The sequence below is a fragment of the Anas acuta genome, chromosome 1, assembly GCF_963932015.1.
Source record: "Anas acuta chromosome 1, bAnaAcu1.1, whole genome shotgun sequence".
In the NCBI taxonomy this organism is placed as follows: Eukaryota; Metazoa; Chordata; class Aves; order Anseriformes; family Anatidae; genus Anas; species Anas acuta.
Window position 1 is genome coordinate 115,493,042 of NC_088979.1, and position 16,985 is coordinate 115,510,026.

A 16,985-nucleotide genomic window follows, 5' to 3' on the forward strand; every position below is an offset into this window, starting at 1 on the left:
AAACAAAGGAACAAAAAAAAAACAAAAACAAACTTACTGTTTTAAAGTAAAGGACAGGTTTGAAAGTAAAGGACAATACATAAGTATGTCCCAAAATTTCAGAAACCAATGTGGAGGGAAAAGAAAAAAAAAAAAAAAAAAAAAAAAGGGGACAGGGTTTTAAGCAAGTCTCAGCAGGTTTGGGGAGGTCCAGGTCGTGATTTTTGAGCATCTCAGGTTGAAAATATTACACAAAACTACAATGCCGATGTCAACATTTCACAAATACTCATAAGAGAAATAAAAGCAAGAAACAATACATATGCTTCAGCATCAAAAATAGGAAACGGTACCAGAACATTGGAGTTTTAACAAGCACCGCAAACATCAACATTTATGATGAGTAGACTTCTTAAGTGATTTGGTGTGAGGAATCATTTCGGTGCAAGGAATCAGCACCTACATCATTTAACAATGACTCTGTCCACGTATAACACCCCCACAGCATTTACATAGAGGGGAAAAAAAAAAAAAAAAAACACACTTGCAGCTATTGAACTTCAAGACACAAATGGTCTTTCCCTGTAAGGAGGGGAAAAAAAAAATCTCCCCCCTTCAAAACTGTTATTTTTTTTGGTTTGTTCTTTAACCATAGTCTGGAACCTCAGACTTGAAGTGGTGGTTTTCATCTCTCCTCCTTTGCATCCTTACTGCAGACCAGGTCTGCTCTCAGCTGCTGCTTACCAGTTTGACTCACTCCTCTGTCTGGTGAGTTCACTTCAGAGCAGCTGCAGGTACAATTTAGTTCAGCTGCTGGTCCCCCAGAGCCAGCCCCCAGTCCCATGGATGCGTTGGCTCTGCAGGACTGATGAGAATAAAAATCAAAGAACTTGTTTTGTGACTGTAGTCAGCAGATACAGCTCTGCACAGCAGCAGCAGATCTGTTGAGTAGGAACATTTTTTAATGGTGATTTCTCAAAGTGGGATTTTACTGTAAGTTACAGCATGCCAGTTTTGTGATCTCTCAGCCCTGAGACTGTCCCTGTAATATTAATTATACACTTTCCAAAGTGCTACCCTTAACATTTTTCTCAGAGCTAGCAGAAGTACTGAGAAAGGACCAGTACCTTCCAATAAATATAAATTTCCTCTTACTTCTGAGGTAATCTGATCCATACAGATGCATTTCAAGGTCTGTCAAAGTTATTCAGGCTCATTCCACAGCAGCCAGGACACCTTCTGCCAGGGAGTTTTATCAAGGATTTTCAGGGAAACAAATCCAAAACCAGGTAAATTTTGTTAACCAAAAAATGGGTGATATGAAATATAACAGGAGGATATTTACCAGGTATATAAATCAACAAATGAAAAACACAAAGATGATCCCAGACCCCAAAAATACCCTAAGTAAAAGTTATTGTAGCAGTGCTCTGGCATTCAAACATCTGAGCTGTGATCACTATTATTTTAGCACACACAGGTCCTTGTGTCTGCCTGTACCAACAACACAGGTGTCCGCAGGCGCTGCCCCAAAACCACCATTAATTATGCAGCACAGGAAACCCAAGCATGGGACAAGTGGCTCAGAAGTCTGTACGAGCTAATCCCAGCTCAAAACAGCCCCCCTATGGAGCACAAAGAATGGCACTTAATCTTTCCTGAGCAGGTCTCCTTCCCTGAGCTGTAACAGCTCTCCTCAGGGGGGCTGTGAGGCTCAGGGTAATGGAAAACCTTGCATAAAGTTTGAGCATCACTACGCCTAAAATACAAGTTTTTGCCAGGTTCAGTGCTGCCAGGCATATGGGAACAACTCCCTAAAATCGAGGGGATCAGCTCACCGTGTCTCATTATGGAGTGACTTCCTGTTCACTGCCACAAGGACTAGAAAAACGTTTTCTCCAGCATGCCAGTCAGAGGAGGGATCTCCCTGCCAGCCATGGCAATGAGGAAGCATCTTGCTTTGTCCCTGGCCAGGAGGCCGCCCTTCACCCCCTAAATGGGAAAACCACCCCAACCCATGCAGGGAACCTGAAACAAAACAACAACAAATGTATAGTAAGTCCAGCAAACACCAAAGTGGAACTGAAACTCCCAGCCACCCTGCATCATATCAGACCACAGGCCTGGATTATGAGAAGCCTCTCTTCTCCTGTAAAACATTCCCCTTTACAACAGGAGCATCAAGCTGGCATTGGAAATATGCCATTTGACTGGAACTACACCAAGAGTAAATGCTGCAAAGTGACTGCATCACTGCACGCGGCTGACAGTAATTATTATTAGGACTGCTCCTCCTTTGATAGGCATGCATTACAGATGGCTGAATAACGGAAACATTTGTGAACGATTGTTTGGTGGCAGAAAAGGAAATGCTGCCAAAATGTCAATGCTTAAACGCAATACAATTAACCAGCTCCAAAGCCAAGCTCTTGCAGAAGTGCAATCATTGTCATAACACCCACCAGGCTCTGTGGGAGCAGAGACATGAGCAGTGTTTACAGGGTCAAGAGTGGATGGCACCAAGGTGGTTAGACTCACAAATCACTCTCCCAGCAGGTAAGCTGCCCAAGTTATCATGGAATGTTTTAACCCTTATTCATCCAGCAATGTCTATTGCCACGGTGATATGCAGAGGGTTGAATGGAGCCCTGACTCAGAAGGTGGCTGTGAAGCCATACAACCACAGTGCACAGCACAGGGGAGAAACGTCCATAATACCAAAGGGGTTTACAGGCTGAATCAGAAAAATCTTTACCTCAAGAAACTGAAAAAGAAATGCCAGCAGAATAGTAAATATTAACAGACACATTTCCATTCTAAACATTTTTAAAATGACTTTTGGTTTGCAGAGGGCAGGAGGAGGCAAAGGAATTAACCTCTGTTATGAAGCATTTCCTTCACAAGAGGTTCTCAGGAAGGTAGGAGAAAAAAAAAAAAAAAAAACAACACTACTTCACTGAAAGTACTACTGAAAAAAATAATAATAATGCAATGATGATATAATGGCCCAAACTCCCAAATTGTTATCCTCAATCAAAAAGAGACACCCACACATTGCTCATGCTTGGTTCAAAGCACAATATCTCACATGTAAGCATTTCTCCTCACAGTGCTTATGTACCTCATTTAAGCTCAGGCGCTTGTCACAGCTCCTCACTGGAGCCGTGTCACAGCTGTGCCCATGCCTGGCCATGCACCATGTTCATCCATCCTGGCCTGACCTCAGGCCTGCCTCCTCACCGTGGAATTATCTAGTGGTCTGGACTCTTGGCTGATCTTGATTGCTGCCACTGGACTGTCCTTGCTCTATATGTCTGGGTACCACAGGATGCAACTCTGGCTGGTGATGCTCTGCTTCTGCCTTTCTTAATGCCACCAATGTCTCTCATGAGGCAGCACTGCTCCTACAACTGCCAGACAGGCACAAATCAGCCACCTCCACCCCTTTCCTTACGTTACCTCTCCCTGTAAAGCATCTGCCCTGGGATTTCAGCAACTCTGAAGCTGGCCACCACTGCAGCTACCGCACAAATGCTCACCAAGGGCCAACAACACACATTGGGAATGTTGAATGGCTTTGCAGTATCCCCAAATGCCCTCACTGCAAGTTCACCATAGCCATGTCTGTCTCCAGTTTGATCCATACATAGGACAAGAGGTAACAGCTTTAAACTAAAACAGGGTAGATTTAGATTAGACATTAGGAAGAAATTCTTCACTCAGAGGGCAGTGAGGCCCTGGCACAGGCTGCCAAGAGAAGCTGTGGATGCCCCATCCATGGAGGTGTTGAAGGCCAAGTTGGATGGGGCTTTGGGCAACATGGTCTGGTGGAAGGTGTCCCTGCCCATGGCAGGAGGGTGGAACAAGGTGGCCTTTAAGGTCTCTTCCAAACCAAACCCTTCTATGATTTTATGAATGGCACATGGTGGCCAGATAGCTGGGACTACTTCACCAAACCCTGCTGTTTTCCCTTTCCACTAAAGACTGTGTTTCTGCTTTTTTTTTAAGCTCTTTTTAAGCCACATAATTTTCAGACAAAAATTTAAAAAATACATCATCTCAAATGATATGAACTAATTCAAGAATAGATCAAGCTCAGTAACTAAAACATTTAAAAATATATATTTGCTGACTCCAAAAATTTCTGAGTGGCCTTTACAGTATATTTTAAAGAAAGGCAAATTTTAAAAAGAGAAACAAATATTTCTGCAAATAAGTTCATTTTCAGAAAATTAATGCCTACACTTTTCACTAAAAAAGTTCTAACCCTTTCTACTTAATGTTCAGAAAAGGGGGAAATGAGCAAACATAGCTGCCTTTCTATAGGAATAAATAAGGAAAGAGCCTGAACTGTAAACTGTCCAATACAAGGACACAACCTTCAGCTAGGCTTGTAATCAATTCCAGCTATTTGGAGGAACAGATATTAAAGCGTTACCACTTCTCCCCCAAAAATGATTGTTGGTATTTCAGATCTGCATAGGCCTCATGATCTTAAAGCCTAAGTGCTGGCTGACACTGACATACAACAACAGTTATCCCTGGGCTTTGCTCTTATTCTGTTTATATTAAAAAGTGGCAGGTACAGCATGCAACACGAGTCCCACCAATTCAGGCATGCCAAGTTCATGCAGTGATGTCCCTACTGAGGACAACTAAGCTGTGTCACCCTCCAGGGAGTGACTTCAGGGTAAGGCTCGCTCCCACTGAGCGGAAAAACCCCAGATGTCACCAGCACATGCGAGTCCTTAAACTGAGGGAAACATTCAACACAAATAAACAAACTCAGCCACCTCAAGTCCAGTTTCAACTCAGTTTCGATTAAGACTAAAATGAAGAAAACCATTAAGTTTCTTTTTACCCCCTTGAGCCCTGACTCAGGACGTTCCTGCTGGGTTTGCAACAGGGACACAGATAATTGTCAGCCCCATACAATTAACAGAGTGATGATATTAACAATGAGATGCCAGAAGCGCCAGAGTCCACACTTTCTCTTCTGTGACACAAGACGGGGGTGAGACATTCATCCCTATGGAGGGATACTCCTGGCTGACTCGCACCGATGTGGCCAACCTTGGGGCAAGATGAGCTGCTGGCAAGGGAAGCCACCATCACCAGTCCCACCACCACCCCATGTGGGAGAGCAGTGGGTGCATGCTTTCAGCATTGTGAGCTGCCCAAAACACCACAGAGGTGGCAACCAGGATATACACAGGGAGGCGAGTACGTAAGACGGGAGTCACTGTGGTCCCTTCGCTGGATGGCACTGCTGTGGAAGTCTTGGTCACTGCCTGTGTGTAGCCAGGAGTCCATAAAACTGGAGTGCAGAAATCCCCAGGCATTCAGGCCAGCGCTTGGCAGACCTGTAGGAGAAAACAGGCAAAAGTTGTAGCATCTCTGTGTTGTTGCTAAGGGCTACTATAAATGTATAAACGTGCAGATAAGGCCATTGTCGATGACCGTTGCAGGATCCCCAAATGCTGCCATGCCAAATCTTTCATTACAGAAAAATTTCCAGCTGCCGCACTTGAAAAATGAATTGTTTCCTGTCACTTAGGCAAAGCTGTCGCCTGCCAAAAAAACAAAAAGGCCAAATAAAATCTGCTGCCTCTCATTAGATCAAAGGTTGGCAGTAGAGATAAACCACCGCACAAACACACAGTAGAGCAATTGACTACAGAGTCATTTGTCACTTTTAATAATACTACAGTTGTAAAATGATGATAATGGAAATCAAGTTACTCTAATGGTAGTAAAATATTTGTAAACTAAACTTGTTCATTTTGACTATAAAAAAGACATGGAAATAATTTAACTGCAGAGAATAAAATTGAAATGGGTCTGTAATTACATAGATTTTCAGCATCTTCTCCTTTATGAAAAGAACTAACTGCTGATGACTTCCACATTTCCACCACCTTACCCTGAAAAACAAAAGATTAGAAATATGTACCAGATGTACAGAAAGGGGGCCTGCAGCAATATTTCAGAAGTGTATACATTTCTTCCAATTTCTGCTTCTTATTAGCGGTAAGGCAAGTGTCACATCTCATTAACTGAGTGAGCCTGTACCCAGGTGAAACTTCCCTAAGTCAAGGGAAGGGAAAGAGCAGTGTTAATGCAGTCACTGGATTTCAAGATCCTCCTCATCACCATGAAGGAAAACATTCCGGGAGGATTTCTGGTGACTTTGGTAAATCAGCATGCTGGCAAAAGGCATATTGAATTGGTCTCATGTGGCTCGCTTATTCTGCCTGACCTGCGTTCATAGGTTTGACGAATTCAAGGTCAGGGTTGCAGGAAGTTGAACATTTTTCTGTAATTGCTCAGGTTTCTTTGAGTTCTGTTCTGACCCATTTTCTAATTATTTTCCTGGAAGATTTCACATTAAAGAAGTGCCAGGGCTGTCAGCTAAAGAGCGTGGCAGTCCCAAAGGAAAAACTTCAGGGAGATGGAAAGTGCCCTGGTAGACCTGACTCATCCTCGGATTCTTCTTGCTGTTGTTTTAGATTTCATTTTAATTTAAATTAGAGCCATGTGAGCTTCTCCACAGCATCTATATTCAAGGAAAGTCAAAACTCTGATGCCAAATCTCTCTGATTTCAGAGCAAGCCAGTGCATCTCAATTTTGCCCATGCCTTTCACCCAGGTCGGATCTAAACTGAGCCAAAATAAATGGGTCTGGTACTTCAGCTCAAGGGCATTGCTTCCTCACACCCACAGTATATCAGGCAAAGTTGTGTTTTGTAACTGGATGACTTGGCCTCCTGCACAGGAGATTTCTCAAAATGCACTGTATTTTTTTGAATTTGTCTGCAAGGATTTGCTTGTCACATGTCAGAAACTTACCGAGAAAATCTAGACCTTAGGGAAAACAGCAAGAAACCAAAAACCGAAGCCAACTCATAAGGGATTACCAAAAATCTTTCCAGCAAGGTTTTTATAGCTATACTTTAAAACATTCATCCCAGGTTTTTATTATTATTACTAATAAAAGGGCTGTAATTAGCAGTATACTGTCAATGCTCCTGACATTGAGGAGTGAACCCAGAAGAGCAGCTCTTCTATCTAAACCAAACTATTAGTTACTGTCCTAAATAGCTATTGTTAATACTGAAGTAGCCAAAAAGCTGTGTTTGTGTATGGTTGAGTGTGAATGCTGGGCTTTGCTGTTATCAGCAGCGGACCAGGCATGCTGGAGCTGGGTCATGCGATTGCTCTGCCACTGGTTCTCACTGAGCTCCAGAAGCAAGGACGCTCAGAAGGCAGAAAGGAGTCTGCTTCAAAATGAATGGATTTGTGGTTTTCTTGAGCCCAATGGCTCCACATAAAATATGTTTCCTCTCCACACTGAACACTGGTGAAAGCCTCTTGAATGCAGTGCTGTCCATACCTCTATCCAGCATGGACCTGCCTTCTCTCACTGTACCTCAACTCCCCGTCCCCCTCTCCTTCCCCCTCCTTTATGAGGGGGAACTATAACACAGTCCTACCTTTAATCTCTATATGGGGATGGACCATGCTATACATGCAGAGACTAACTTGTGCAAGCCAGAGTGAGCCCAGCAAGGCTCATTAACTTGTGCCTAATACCATGCTTATGAGGACAAGCTCCAGCCCTGGAATCAGCCTGCCCACTCTCAGAAAGCATAGAAAACGTTTCAGGAAACCTTGCCCAATTGGAGCTGCTCCAGGAAAAGCCAGCCCAAGTGTCTATTTCTTACGTGCTGAACTGGAATGGGAAATGATGGGGACCAAAGAAAGTGCAGCAGTATCTCTCTAGGTTCCCTTGGCATCAGCTTGTGCCCAGTCAGGCTTATTAGCTTTGGCTCCTGGCTGGTGGCTGCAGACTCTCTTGGGTGACTCTGCACAATGGTTCATGGGACTTTGGGGGATCTTCTTTGCTGTGACAAACAGAGCCATCTGGGGTTCAGCCAAGGCCAGCTTAGATGTCTCTCACCCTAAGGGTAGACAAGCCTGCTGAAGAAGCATCTGGATACTACAGTGGCACACAGTGCTTGGAAACATAGCTCTCTGTAGGCACAAACACCCCACCAGCATTATGTCAACTGTGGAAGGCAGGACACAGTAACCAAGCATGATATCTGATTCAGATAAACATTATTTTTCCATTTACAACTGGCTGGTTGCATCCCTTTTTAAAATATCACCATGCCACATCTAGGTCTTTTGGAGTTTGGGGTAGGTAGGGAGAAGAGCATAGTGTTACTTCTTTTTCCTCCGCAACTGAAGAAGATCATAGTCACCTCCAGAGTGAAAACAGTAATATGCCAACTCAACCAACTCATAATCTTAATTCACCTCAAAATAAAATCCCTTACTAATTTTTTTTCAATAGAATAAAATCTCCGTGAAGATTTTCAAGATAAGCACAGATACATAACAGGTGCCGCAATCAATCATATCCAAACCTAACATACAATTACTTGCTCACAAGCACAACGAAGTTTCACACCCTATTTAGTTTTCTCGTGCAAAACTTGTTATTTATTCATGCCCTTGAAGCTCCTAAATGAAATGGTGACATTAATTTGTCCCAAGTCACATCAGAGAAAATTTGGTCAATAATATGCTAAACACCAATTTCAGCCTCAGAAAAAAAAACAATACATGAATCCAAGTCCCTGAGACTCATCAAATGAACCAGGTGCCAATGCAATTAATCAGTTCTGACCACTCGTTGTAACCTGAGGAACATGCTCACTTTTAGTCCAAGAGTCATGACTGACACGGGAACAAAAGAAATTACTGTCACTGGTAGTAGGAAAAGAAGCAATGTATTATTACACAAAACAATACCTGTTTTTGTCATGGGGCTGGCTGAAGCAATGAAACTCAGATAAGTAAACGTGGGCTACAGCCCAGTGCTCCTCAGCCTGCTGGTCTTCACAGGGCACACATTTTGACCAGGGCCACCCTCAAAATAAGGCCCACTAATTTTGGAGGCATTAGCTCAGTCCTGAAGTTTCTGATCAGTTTTGTGATGCTGGAGACCCACTGAATCAGAGCACTCAGAGAAGTGTCTAGAATACAAAAATAAAACATACATGGTCCAAAACTAAATTATAGGCTGAGAGATTAATTTTGAAGAATATATTTTTAAAGACATATATTTTCATATATATATGTCTATATCAAACACAGAGCACTGCTATAAACACACCTCAAGCCTGCTGTCAGTATCTTAGGATGAAGCACAGCTGTGATGTATGGTTTGTTTTCTGCTTCTAAAGAACCAAGAGGACCTATATTCAGTGTTTATCAGATTGCCCCCTTTCCAGTTCTTAAAATAACGTACTCGTAAAAGAGGAGACTGACTGGAGTGCTTCACAGAGCCTTGTTTCCAGCTACAACCTAAATGAGTTTTGCACATGAATGGAATCATTTACTGCTTATTTAACTTTGCGAGTGCTTTGGAAGACCTCTCGTAACACTGGCTTTTTTTTTCCTGCTTGGACCGCCTCAAGCCATTTGTATCTGCACCGTCACAAAAAGAGATGTGGTCTTCTGGGTTTTATGGCCACTGAGCAGTACACAACCACAGGACAGATTTCTCTGGCTGCAAAGCCTCTCCCCCAGCACGGCGCTACCACCACTACCAAATGAGCCTTGCTCAAAGCAGGTGCGCTGAGCATGCAGTGCTCAGAGCCCAGCACGGCGACAAGGCGTCAAAATGCTCTCACTGCTGCCCCAAAAGTGGGCTTAAACCACCAAGGAGCATCACCTGACAAGCAGAGTGCCAAAAGTGAGCCCAGGCTCAGAGGTTCTGCTTTTTCCTTCTCTGCAGGCTGGATGCTCAGACTTATCACACCTCTGCCTGCTGTGCCCTAGGGCTGCGTGCTTTTAAATTACACTCCTTGTAACCACGGTGAATCATGTGGTCCCATTTCTTATGAATAAAGCCCTTCCTGAGCATCTTATAATATGAGTGCCCATGAGCAAAACCTTATTCTTTGACCTCCTTTCCCTCCCTCCCTGCTCCCAGCTCTGATGTATCAGAGCCATGTGGGAGGACAAATGATGAAAAAAAAAATGCTCACAGGATTGTGAGGTAAAACTGCAACCACTGCAAGGAAGTCCATCTGTATACAGCATGCACATATTCTTGGCTAACACAGCACTTTTTTACAAGTATTTTCACTCTCCAGAATCTAGATTTTCTGAACATCTTTAGCTCAATACCACAACTCTCAAATTAAGAGTTTGTTCTTGACTTATGATTTCTATTCACAGGTCAAATATTCAGCTATAAGAGCTTCACCGCCAATCTCTTACAGACAATTTGTGCTTCCCTTTTAATTCTCCCTCATTTACCCAATTAGCATTCTGTTAATTAAACACTGAAAGTGCCTTCACTTTCTTCAGAAAAACACATTTCTGCTTAACCCCTGATTTATACATGTACCTCTGCAGGCTGTTTCAATGAGATTAGAGTGTGCACACCATTTCTGTTCCTGGTTTGCAGACATTATTCTGAGGAAGAGCTGCAATATAACACCAGCCTTGCTGCCTGCCATTTAGACTGGAGTTTTGCCTAGCATAGTTTGGCTGCTGAGATAATTAATAGTCTTTAGGAACCATGATTCCCTGGCTGTGAACTTCAAAGACAGCAGTAGTTTTATATTCTTTCTGTGAGCTAGCAGACAGTTATTATAACACTACATGATTTGGAAGTGAGGGACTGTCCAGGAACCCTTAATTGAAGCTGGCTAGAGGGCCTACACCACATCTACCCTGAGTCAAGCTTTGTATAAGGAAAGGATTGCATGTTGTTTGTTTTTTTAAATTCCCTGTTTCAGTCTGTGCTCTGTTGCATGCAAATTATCAGATCACCCAGCTCCTGTGACAACACATCACTGGGCGCCTGTCCCAGCACCACCCCATGTTGTGTGACTCCCAGCTGTGGGCTACGCCTCCCACCCTGCTCACACAGCTCCACTTGCACCTCCAGCTCAGGATGAGGTGACACCAAGCTCTGCACCCCTACGTGAGCACACCAGTGAGGTCTCCAGCCCCCTGGGAAACAGCTCAGTGTAAAAGTACCCACTCTATTCTCCAGCATCTTCGTGTGCATGCAACATGCTTAAAACAAACCAGATGCTGTGTAACATGAGACAAAGCAATTAGAACATCTTTCCATGTCTTCAGATGTGTGGATATGAATTTCTGCCCTGCTTTTGCACCAAAATTTGTTGCTGCTCCATACAGATGTACATGGTTTGCTCCTCCTTTTGGGATAGCTGTCAAATGAACAGGACACACATCTTGCCTGGGTTCTTGTACTGTGTGACAGGGAGGTTGTGCAGGACCTGACTGCAAAGCCTCCTGCGTGGCTCAGAAATGACCACTTGGTTGGTGATTTCAGTACTCATTGCACCACTAGCTACAAAAGCCTGGCATAAACTGAGACCACTAGTCCATTGTACCAATGAGGTGTTGAAGGGTCTTCTATGTGCAAGCACAACGTGGTGCACAGTATCTAAACAAATACTTGTGAATCCAAAAGGAGGAAACTATTACATGCCTTTCCTCTAAACAAAAAGTGTCATTTCTCCCTTTCCATCAACACACATTATCTGAATTTGAGAACAGCATGAACCCTGGGGCATGAGAAGCAAAAGCTGTTCTTGACATTTTACAGACCAACTTTCCCATGAGTACAAAACAACTCAGAATTAAAGTCCTTATTCTCTCTTACATCCCACTGCTGCTTCTTGGCTGGAGGCTTTACCATCTCTACATTCTCAATATCGCAAAGCCTTCACTTGTTTTTTGATGAGATGCTTCTTCACAACACCCCTGTGAAGACCACAAATGCTCACACACCCAGCCTGCAGGTGGAAAGATTAAACAACTTGCTAAAAGCTGTGCAAAATGTTTGTAACAGAAAAAGGATGGAGTTTAGGTACATAAATCACTAGAGTATGGACCCATCCATAGCGTGCATCTTCCTCTTAACTGCATCTGATTTCACAGCAGCACTATGAGCATCACTGAGCCTGCCATGAGAGACTTCAGTGGGTGCAGACACCTTCCCACAAGGTGAGGAATGTTACAGCAGACAAAAAGTAGTCCAGTTACAGAGATGGATGCATGCATCTCTGTGATATGTGAACCGGGCTATTACCGGCTCTTCTTGCCCATCCTTAGACTTGAACACAATTATTCAATTTTTCACCAAGGACTGGTGGTGCCAAGATATTACAAAAGAGAGATTTCACAGCAGTGTTCCTCTCAACACTGCGCATAACATTATGCTAGCTTGTATAACCCACTTTCGAGTCACTGCACCAGTCAAACCCAGGATACAGACAGGCTGAAAATAAAAAGCTGGCTTGAAGTCTTGAGCAGGCATACTGCTCCCATGGGACTCTCAGCCCATCCACTAGTTCCCTGCCAGGAAGGACAACAGCATTGGTCTGCTGAGCTCTGAGAAACAAAATTTGGCTTCCTCCAGCCTAAATTTCAGATGATTACTAGAATACGGAAAGCAATTTTTATAAGAGAACATAGTTAAGGAGTTAAGTGGTTAATTAATAAGTGCAGAGTTATCTTACAGCACACACTGAGTAGAACTCTACATATACACATTTGATAAAAATTTTTTTAGATAATGAAAAGCTTCTTGTTGCAAGAAGCTCTTAATGTAGGTGGAGGAACCTTAACATAAAACCATGTCTGTAGAAACTCTCACTCCCATTTTCTTTCACAGACCAAAGACTACTGCATGTTTATAGCTGCCCCTAGACCTGTTCTGATCTATGTGAGTTTGTACCCCAAATATTAGCATTTATCTGTATTTAAACTTAGTCACAGTTTTTTATTTTTTTTCATTTTTTTCTGACTGGAGAAGAATAGCACCACATAAACTCAGGTGACCAGGAAGGGGAAAAGAAAAGAAAAAAAGAAAAAAAAAGAAAACGGACACTGAATTTGATTTATAGCAAATCTAACAGCTGCAGTTTAGACAAATGATTCCCTGCACAATTACAAGTAATGAATGAAGGCATGAATACCACAATTTGTGAATCACTTTGAAAAGGAGAAGAAAAAACAGAGGCTAAATCCATTCAAAATAGCACAACCAGCCTTGGACTTAAAATGTAAGCATCTACATTGTCACCAATGCAGCAGAATTTCCTTTTCTTATACCTTTCATGAGACTCATCACTCAGGTTTAGCTTATCATTTAACATATCCCACATAGATTTCTTCATCTGGAAAACTGTTGCTATTTATGTTGCCAGTGCATTTGAAGCAATCCAGAAGTTGCTTTACTGCAAGACATTATAAAAAAAAAAAAAAAAGGAAAGAAAAAACACAAAATCATTACTTCATCTATTTACTGTGAACCCAAAGGAAATATTTCAAATGTATCATTTATTGAAGCAAAAATGAAAAAAAAAAAAAAAAAAAAAAAAAGTACATTATGCTTTTGGAAATCAATTTTCAGCTCTTTTCTCAGATGGATTCATCAAAGACATATCAAGGGGCTTTGGAGGGGAGTTATAGGACTTTTTGCTTTTATACTATTAAAAGTCAATTTTCTCTGTGTTTGCAATTGATTTAACATAGCCTTTAGGATTTTTGATGTACAATTTTAACTCTCTGGACAAAACAGGGTCATTTAAATAATCTAAATAAGACTAATCTGTTTCTTTAGTCTTAGTTTCTTTTTTTTTATGGCTCATAAGAATTCACATAAAACGTGAAAAACGTGGAGAAATATTTTCTCACTCTCTATGGCACTGGATGTCACCTGTAATACATGGCAAGAAATAGTTCGACCCACTCCAAACAGCAGTCTAGTGATCACATCGAGCATCAGGCATTTCTGTTGAAGAAACCGTATAGTAAACCCGAGGAAAAAAAAGTCTTCTCCTGATGTCCAAAGTTGTCTCAGGTCTTCTCAACTTCTTGGTTGTTTCAAATATTCACAGCTAAATCTGTGAGCAGTTTCCTTGCCTGCACATAGGTCCTTTTGACATTCTGCTCAACTTCTGGAAGGAGTAACAATGCAGGCATCATTGCCAAGCAGCATGAGTATGTACTGAGTTAAAAAGGAGAGGTATTGAACCTTTCCATCTCACAGTGTCCCCTTGTTTTTGAGTGAATAGAAAAGGAACCAGAATAGAAGCTGGAGATTCCACTCCAAAAGGCATTAAAGATTTGACACAGAGGTAACCATGCAATATTGTTTCAGGTGAAAGTACTCTGAAAGAATGGTGAAGTCATTAAGATTTCAGTGCATGTGTCCTTTTCATGCCTAGCAGAAGAATCCAGATACTTCAAGCTCTTTAAAAAAAAAGAGATAGTAAAAGGTGAACGACAAAAGCTCGAGGAAAGGGTCACTGGCAGGTCTCTGGAAATGATTACCTCTTTCAAATCCAGGCAGCAGGGGATGTGAGGTGTCAAAGGCTGTGCAATCACCTCTGCTGAGCATCTAAACACCAATGGCTCTGATCAGTGGAGAACACGAGGTGAGGAACCAGGAGAGGTCACTAAGCAGGAGCTACAAAGCCATATCCCGTGAATCACACTGCTTTACACAGAAGGAAAAAAAATGCAGCCTACAGAAAGTGCTGGTAAAGGAGATAGGAAAAACAAAGAATTAGTAAAACACCTAGGAGGGAGGGTAAAGAAATAAACTACAGCAAAGAAGATATGAAAACTGCTACCAAGTCTCTGGGAGCTTAGTGACTGTAGAGACAGGCTTCTTGCAGAAGTTTTTTCCTCTGATGCCAAAGAGTCACTGGGATAAGTAGGAGGGATAAGTCATGGGTTGCCATCTGGCCCTGAAAAAGAAAAGAACAGAAAACAAAACATCAGTTACCAAATAAATAAGTAAATAAAAAGAGCAAAACCCTTACCATAGAAATAGGGAGTGCATATGAGAGAGACCTCACTAAAACAGAGGGTTTGTGATTACACACGGGCAGGTGTGGTTTCACCCAGGTGAGGAGCCCCACCTCGCTGGGCAGGATGTCTCTGGAGTTAAAGTACTTCCAGTGACCAAGAACACTGCAGAAAGTATGACCCCTGCCAGACACTTGGTACCTACTCAAGACATTCTGGGGAGAAGGGTAGATGTGCCCACACCTTATCAACCTCCATGCAAAGTCCAGGCCTTGTCACATCTTATGCCACCACACTTAATCTGTACCTGGCAGCTGCGAGGGTGCTTTTTAAAACACCATCATTAGAGTCCACCAAGTCAAACTCTGTGTTTCCAGAAACAGGTTACATAGACTGCAGATGTCTTGGTACAATGTCATCATATGGTGAAGATGAAAAAAAGGCTGTGGCTCTGCAAGGGCATAGACACACCTCCATTGTATGGTTCAGGGCGTCCCCACATTGGGAAAAGAACAAGGCTTTTGGTTAGAGATGTTATGAGTCCCTTCCCTGCCCCAGATCTGGCTACAGCCCCTCAAAACTGCTTTTCTTCATAAGGAAACAATGTTTGACAGCAGTGATTTAAAACACTTGCCTAATTTTTTATTTTTTATTTTTCCAGAAGATTGGCATATCTTTGGTCAGGGGGAATTTGGGAAAACAGTATGGGCATGAGTACATGTACTCCAGTCTTACAAGGACTGAGAACTGCATTTTCAGATTTAAATGGAAAAATACAGCATGCGATTCCGTTTAATGATGGTCACCAATTTTGCTCTACATTCCTAGATAATCCTGGATAACTGCAAGGAGACTTCACTTGTATTGTTAAAGGCTCTATTTATCATGACATGTGGCATATTCAAAAGCAAATCCCCATACCATTAGAAGGATACTTACCTCCAAATTGCTCTTACCTTACCAAGCTTCAGCAAACACACTGATATGTCAGGGTACCTAGTGGTTAATCAGATGTTTATCAGCACAGTATTTACGCAGTGGTGTTGCTTTTGTCCAGTTACAAGTTGCACTTTTGGTTCACCGCATTTTCACTGTTTGTATGACTACTAAAAATATATATTCAGGATAATGAGGTTTCTAGTGGTTTTGAAAGGTTATTTAAATGCTGATTTCAGAAGTACTGTTCATAACCTCTGTTAGGTCTGCAGAGAAAGCACAACTTCCAGGAGGTTTATATCAGTGTAAATCCAGGGAACTGTGTTAAAGCACTGCATTCAGAGCAAAAGTTTACCACTCATTTGACTAGACACTAACAAACCACCAACCTAGCTAAAAAGTAACCTGCAGTGCAATAAAATGACAGGCACAGCAAAATAATCTCAATTAAATGCAAACCCTAAGCCTATGAAAGATTATTTCTGTTTTTTTTCTCTCATTCCCCATCACTGCCTATGGAGTTTGAAAGAAATTTTCCACATCGAGTTTGGTTTTGACCCAACTCAAAAGTACTTCTACAAATGGAGTTTGTTCTTCAGCAAGTCTGCTACTGCATGGGTGGGGAAGGATGGATGAACCTTGCCTTTTCTTTTTCTAAAAGCACATTTCTCTTCTTGAAGTAATCTTGAAAAACTTGACTAACAAGAATGGATAGGCGTATCTGACAGCAATATTTTTTCCCTTACTTTTTCTAAAGGTAATCCATGGACACTATAACCATCAACCACAGCTGAGCTTTGAGGTTCAGCAATGAAAAGCCACTTATTTTTCACCTTTCAAGAAGGAACTAAATCAATTTGTCCTGTCACTGAGCACCACTGAAAAGAGCCTGGCTCCATCCTCTTTGCACCCGCACTTCAGGTATTTGTACACATTGATGAGATACCCCTTGAGCCTCCTCTTCTCCAGGCTGAGCAGCCCCACATCTCTCAGCCTTTTCTCATAGTAGAGGTGCTCCGGTTCCAAATCATCTTCTTAGCCCTTTGTTGGATTATTTCCAGTAGCTTTGTCTCAGTCTTTTATTGAGGAGCCCAGGTCTGGATGAACACCTACAAACAGCTGAGGAAAAAAAGCCATAATGAGAGACAAAATAACCTACCTTAGATTTGTGACTTTAGGAGTCTACTGTTTAG

General features: G+C 42.2%; 1 long non-coding RNA gene across 1 annotated transcript; it reads right to left on the reverse strand.

The window, feature by feature from the left end:
* Positions 1-13,177: 13,177 nt before the first annotated feature.
* LOC137850227 (uncharacterized) lies at positions 13,178-16,907 on the reverse strand. Its single transcript, XR_011092385.1, has 3 exons — positions 15,164-16,907; positions 14,377-14,795; positions 13,178-13,277 (listed from the first exon to the last, which is right to left on the reverse strand). It is a non-coding gene; the product is annotated as an uncharacterized lncRNA (long non-coding RNA).
* Positions 16,908-16,985: the final 78 nt, after the last annotated feature.